Raw genomic sequence first — 6,194 nt, forward strand, 5'->3', positions numbered from 1 at the left:
GTATAAATTTTCACTATGTAAACCGCGTGTTCGCAAAAACTTAACTCGGAAAATTTTGGCGTTCGGCAACATTGCAGTGTCACAGAGTTGCCACAGGGTCACACTTTGCATATTGCTACGATATTTATACGTCATATGTGAAATTATTTTTTTGAACATATTTGGAATAAAATTATGTGAACTCCAAATGTGGAAATAATGTGGTACTTGTCCATATAACACCTTGGCAATTGTTGTGGCCCGCTAAAGGAACGCAGGTAAGTCAACACAAATATATATATCATTATGATCCGATATCACTATAACTATATATTTTGATTCTAGGTTGTGGGCCGCCGAGACTTTAAAATTCCTGGAGAACAACAACGCTTATGAGCCAATTGTGATGCATGGCTTCTCGATGGGTGCATATCAGTTGGGCGAGATAAGGTTGCAGAAGTCAAGGGATATGGAACGTTATGGCAGCATATTGGATCGTTTCTGTTTGCCAGATATGGGATAGTGCTGCTGCCGATATTACGGAAATACCTGTGGGTCTGCCCAAATCCATATTTCCCAAGAACGCCCGGATGCAGAGTGCATTGAGAAATTATACGCTTTACCATATGAAGACATTCCATAGTCAGGCGACTATTCATTATATGAGATCGAGTCAAATGTTCCATTCGACTCTATTGAAGTCGCCAGCCCTGTTCTTTGTCTCCAAGAACGATCCAATCGGTCCACCATCATCGAATCATGCGGTGAGCAATTTACATTTCTAAATGGTTTAATAATTCTGTAACTAATTAACAAATCCTCATACTCAGGTCCGCGAGAATTGGGAGAGAGCCGATATTACGGTCACTTTCAAGTGTTGGGATCATTCGCAACATTAAACATCGGGGATGAGTATGTGCAGATCTTGTTCCAGCATCTGGAGACATCGGGGGTACTCGAGGCCATCGGAGTGCCAAAGAGGGCCAAATTGTAAGCGGCGACTCCTGTGAGACGGTGATATAAAATGCAACGCGATTGATTGATTTTACTCCCTTTTTAGTTTCTAAGTTTCAAAAGATTTCAATTAATATTAGCACATTCATATATATATATATACATATGTATGTGTCTGCACCGATTTATATATGTGTGTATGTGCATGTATTTTTGTGTGTATGTGTTTCTTAAGGCAGAATCTTGAAGCGACAGCGAATCCAGACTTAAGCTGTTAATGTTGAAAATAAGAGGACAATGCCTCTATATTATCTATTGTTATTATTTGTAGAATCATTAAAATACATATAAATAAATAGTAATTTAACGAATAATTAAAAATTACTAAAATCAAACGCTGTCATTTTAAAATTTTCGCATTTGAGACCCGACTTTTGAAAGCTATTAATATTAATTTGTTAAATGAATTAAACAAAAATCAAATTTTTCTACAATTTATCATTATTAAGTTGTTTTGGTATCTTTGGAGATGAAAGCTACAAAAGGATATATCTTTCAACATCGGCAAACCCTGTGAATTGCCTTAGAATTTTGAACTTATAATCACTTAGGCATACATCGAAAATTTCAAGCATTACAGAGTTAGTCCTGTCGTTGTACAAAAGTGATTCTTCCGGGAATAAAAATTTCCCAACTATTAGTTAATAAATCTGTATAAAAGACAAAACTAAAAAATTAAAGGAAAAATACGTAAAGTTCACAATGAATTGTCGGAAAAAAAAAGAATGAGGCGTATGCAATTGTATATTATTATATATATTTTAATCAACAAATTAATTTTATTTTTTCAACAGAATTCTAAAAGAATTCTATCTAAATGTGCAAAAAATTGGTGTTTTATAATAATCTTGACTAAATAAAAAAATTATTATTTTCGGAAGGAGTTTACCAAAAGTAAACCACTGTGCAATGGCATTCTTGTACGTTTCACGCACACTATAAATTTTTTTGTTACTCTCTGTTATTGGCTCTGTTCGTTTCAATTTCCAACTACCATTGTGGTGTTGGTGGGAAATGACTAAAATAAAAAAAGAGGACGGGCTAACTTTTTTTATGGATATTTTTTTTTTTCGAATTATTTTAATGGATAAACGACAAGAAATATTTCTTGTTACTTTCTTATTGCCTCTGATCGTACGAAATTCTCATAAACAGGGTAGTGGTAAATGGCTTATTGTCTGGTGCGTTAACGGAGACGCGGTTCGAAACCGCGCCTGGTATATCAAGAGGAGTGACTATTCTTTTTTAATATTTTTTCCGTCTGTCAGTTTGTTGTTTTTCAAAAAAACTAATTTTTTTTTTTTTTTTGCTATTTAGTTAATAAAATGATATAAAAATGAAATATTTGGTTAAATGCTAAATATGATGTCAGCTCTTTTTGTAATGATCGTGTGGTGTAAGCTGTAAGTGAATGGGGACGATACGGTATTGATGCAGATGCATGGTGTGATGTGTTGGTTCAAATCTCAGTAATGTCGTGTCATATTTTCATTTCCTTTTTTTTAATCAAATTTTTTTTCATGTGTTCATACATAATTTATTACATTTATGTACATACATATATGTATGGGATTTTCTTCATACAAATATGTATGTATACACATACATATACATATGTATGTACACTCAAGTATGTGTGTCTATGTATGACATACACATGGTGCCGTCTTAATTTTGGCCATGGCCACACGCTTGGGTTTTCCCCTTTTGAGCACCCCGCGCCACGGATTTTTTTTTGAAATTTTTCGGGCGCCTTTGGCCCTGGCCACCATCTGCGGTGATGTTAACCGTCTGGAAATAAATAAAAATATAAATTAATTATAATTCATTTGTTAAAATATCAAAAAAAACAAAATTACTTACACAATTTTTAAAAATATAATTCATGTTGCATGGAGGCCTGGTGATCGTCGATTGAATGTTTTTTAGAGATGCCACACTCCATGCTTGCAATTTATCGGAAGCTATATTATCGATACTTTGGCCATCGATATTTTGAGTAATTATCGAACTTTTTGAGTCGAATTGCAATTTTTTGAAAGTTATCTCGAAAGTTGTCCAAATATTTTGCCATGATAATCACATTGAACCAGCCTCATAATCTCTTGCTTTTGGCCATTAAATTTAAAAGATTTTATTTAAATACAAATGGTCATACATTGGTGCAAGCCTTATTTCTTTGCAGCAAATTTGTTTGCAATTGCACGACCATATGTACATATACATAAAACCAGATTTAACAATTACATATTTTATTACTCTTATAAAAGTCTACATATTATATTAAAAATCACAATTTTTACAAATTATTTTTTTTTAAAATTATTAAATACAATTTATTTAAGCTAATTATAATTCATGCTGCATGGGGCCTGTGTTGAAATATCAAAAAAACAAAATTACTTACACAATTTTTAAAAAATATAATTCATGCTGCTGGAGGCCGTGATGTCGATTGAATGTTTTTAGAGAATGTTTTAGAGAATGCCAGAATTTTGGTACGTCTTATTCAAATATGTTCAGAGAGTGTCAGCAAAATTCCTCGTAACGTTTTCGATAAAAATGCATAAATGTGGGGGTACCTTCAGCGGGAAAATATTTTTCAAACATTTCGCCGCTCAAGCATCGCTGAGATAGGGGGATCAGGCAAATATTTGGACAACTTTCAAGATAACTTTCAAAAAATTGCAATTCGACTCAAAAAGTTCGATAATTACTCAAAATATCGATGGCCAAAGTATCGATAATATAGCTTCCGATAAATTGCAAGCATGGAGTGTGGCATCTCTAAAAACATTCAATCGACGATCACCAGGCCATGCAATATGAATTATATTTTAAAAATTGTGTAAGTAATTTTGTTTTTTTTTTGATATTTTAACAAATGAATTTTAATTAATTTATATTTTTATTTATTTCCAGACGGTTAACATCACTGCAGATGGTGGCCAGGGCCAAAGGCGCTCGAAAAATTTCAAAAAATCCGTGGCGCGGGGTGTTCAAAAGGGGAAAAACCCAAGCGTGTGGCCATGGCCAAAATTAAGACGGCACCATGTGTATGTCATACATAGACACACATACTTGAGTGTACATACATACATACATACATATTTGTATGAAGAAAATCCCATACCTATATGTATGTACATAAATGTAATAAATTATGTGTGAACACATGAAAAAAAAAATTTCGATTAAAAAAAGGAAAAGAAAATATGACACGACATTACTGAGATTTGAACCAACACATCACACCATGCATCTGTATCAATACTGTATCGTCCTTCATTCACTTACAGCTTACACCAGTCACGATCATAATAAAAAAGAACTGACACCATACTGGTTCTGTATTTAGCATTTAACCAAATATTTCATTTTTATATCATTTTCTTACTTAAAATAGCAAAAAAAAAAACAAAATTAGTTTTTTTTGAAAACAACAAACTGACAGACGGAAAAAATATTAAAAAAAGAATAGTCACCTCTTGATATACCCTGCGCGCATACTAATCCATTATACATACTAAATTTTGTGACTTTAGGCTTTGTTTGTTTCTGATAAAATCAGTTTTGATTAATTTGCGAAGGCGGAAGTGGGCGTGGCAAATTTTTTAAATAGCCAGTTTCTGCACGTCTATTAAACTAGTCTGCATACCAAATTTGATGTCTCTAGCTAGAAAAACAGTTTTATGTGATTCCTGGGGGCGTAAGGGGGCGTGGCAAAAAGTTTGAACAATTAATTTCTGCGCGCTAACTAAGCGGGTATATAAACTAAATTTGATGTCTCTAGCTGTTATACTTTTTAAGAAAAATAGTTTTATGTGATTACTGGGGGCGTAAGGGGGCGTGGCTGAAATTCCAATTAACTCTATATATGTACATAATACACGAGTATACATCCCAATTTTGTTGGCTCTTTCAAAATAAAAAAGCAGCTCTTATCAGGCTCCGATATTTTGCGATTTTTTCAAGACGGACGGATTTGGACGGATACGAGCCAGACCGATCCTTACTATCTTAAAAAGGCTGTTGTACTTTCAATCCAGTCATTGATGAAAGTTCTATTCTTACGAACTTAAATTAGTAAACCTGTTTATTCATCCGGGGCAAGATGGTCTTCCTGGATGCGTACTTGCGCCCTGTGCAACGCTTTTGTAAACCCTTTTAAATTTTTTTTTTCTTCGATCCTTCCATATATACTTTGTAGGGTCGGATAACCTTCCTTCTCCATAAAAATGGCAAAAAGTCCAGCCTCTTACTTATCAAATTTTCGCTACTTCCGAAAGCTTTTTGAGAAAATTATAACTTCTCAATTGGTAAACATTTTTATAGAAGTTCTATTATTTCACCATCCCAACATGGGTTTGTGAAACGTAGATCTACAACCACTTAACTTTTTAGAATTTACATCAGTAATATCAAGGGGTTTAAAAATGGTGAGGGGGGGGATGTAATATATACTGACTTTAGCAAAGCCTTTGATTCCGTTAATCATACCCTATTACTTTCTAAGTTGAGCGACATAAAGTTTCAACTCCTCTTCCTTTCTTGGGTTCGTGAATATTTAACAAATAGAAAACAGAAGGTACTTTTTAAGTCTTCTTTTTCCGCTTCCATTCCTGTGACTTCCGGTGTACCTTCATGGTAGTCATCTTCGGCCCCCTGCTCTTCACACTATTCATGCCAATGATCTTCCATCAGTCACGTTCATTCGCAAAAGCGAATGTATGCTGACTGATGTCGGGCTTTCACTTACCCATAAAGATACAGATTCATTTAGTCGGCTACAAGCGGATCTGGTAAAAACTTTCAATCCTGGTGCCAGTTTAATCTACTAAATCTTAACACTACCAAATGTAAGGTAATGACTTTTTTTCCGTAACTCTCCTCAACTGGTCACTTATTTTCAAAACAATAGCCCTCTGGAACGTCTAAATAATATGAATGATTTGGGCGTACTTATGGACCATAAGTTAAAATTTTAACACCCATATTTCCACCATGGTCGCAAAGGCCATGAGCGTCCTGGGTTTCACATTAAAGATGGTCAAAAGAATTTGATGACCCCTATACAACGTAAAGTTCTTTCACCCCGCTTGTCCGTCCTATTTTAGAGCATGGACTTATTTGGTCACCTCAATATGAGTCGCACCCAGATTTAGACTTGAATCCGTTCAAAAGCAGTTCTTGTTATTTGC

The 6,194-nt window shown here is 34.3% G+C and overlaps 1 pseudogene; it reads left to right on the forward strand.

Moving 5' to 3' along the window:
• The first annotated feature begins 173 nt into the window (after positions 1 to 173).
• LOC137573338 (uncharacterized) lies at positions 174 to 1,055 on the forward strand (annotated as a pseudogene).
• The last annotated feature ends 5,139 nt before the right edge of the window (positions 1,056 to 6,194 follow it).

This window comes from Drosophila tropicalis, unplaced genomic scaffold (genome assembly GCF_018151085.1).
Source record: "Drosophila tropicalis isolate 14030-0801.00 unplaced genomic scaffold, ASM1815108v1 contig_1105, whole genome shotgun sequence".
In the NCBI taxonomy this organism is placed as follows: domain Eukaryota; kingdom Metazoa; phylum Arthropoda; class Insecta; order Diptera; family Drosophilidae; genus Drosophila; species Drosophila tropicalis.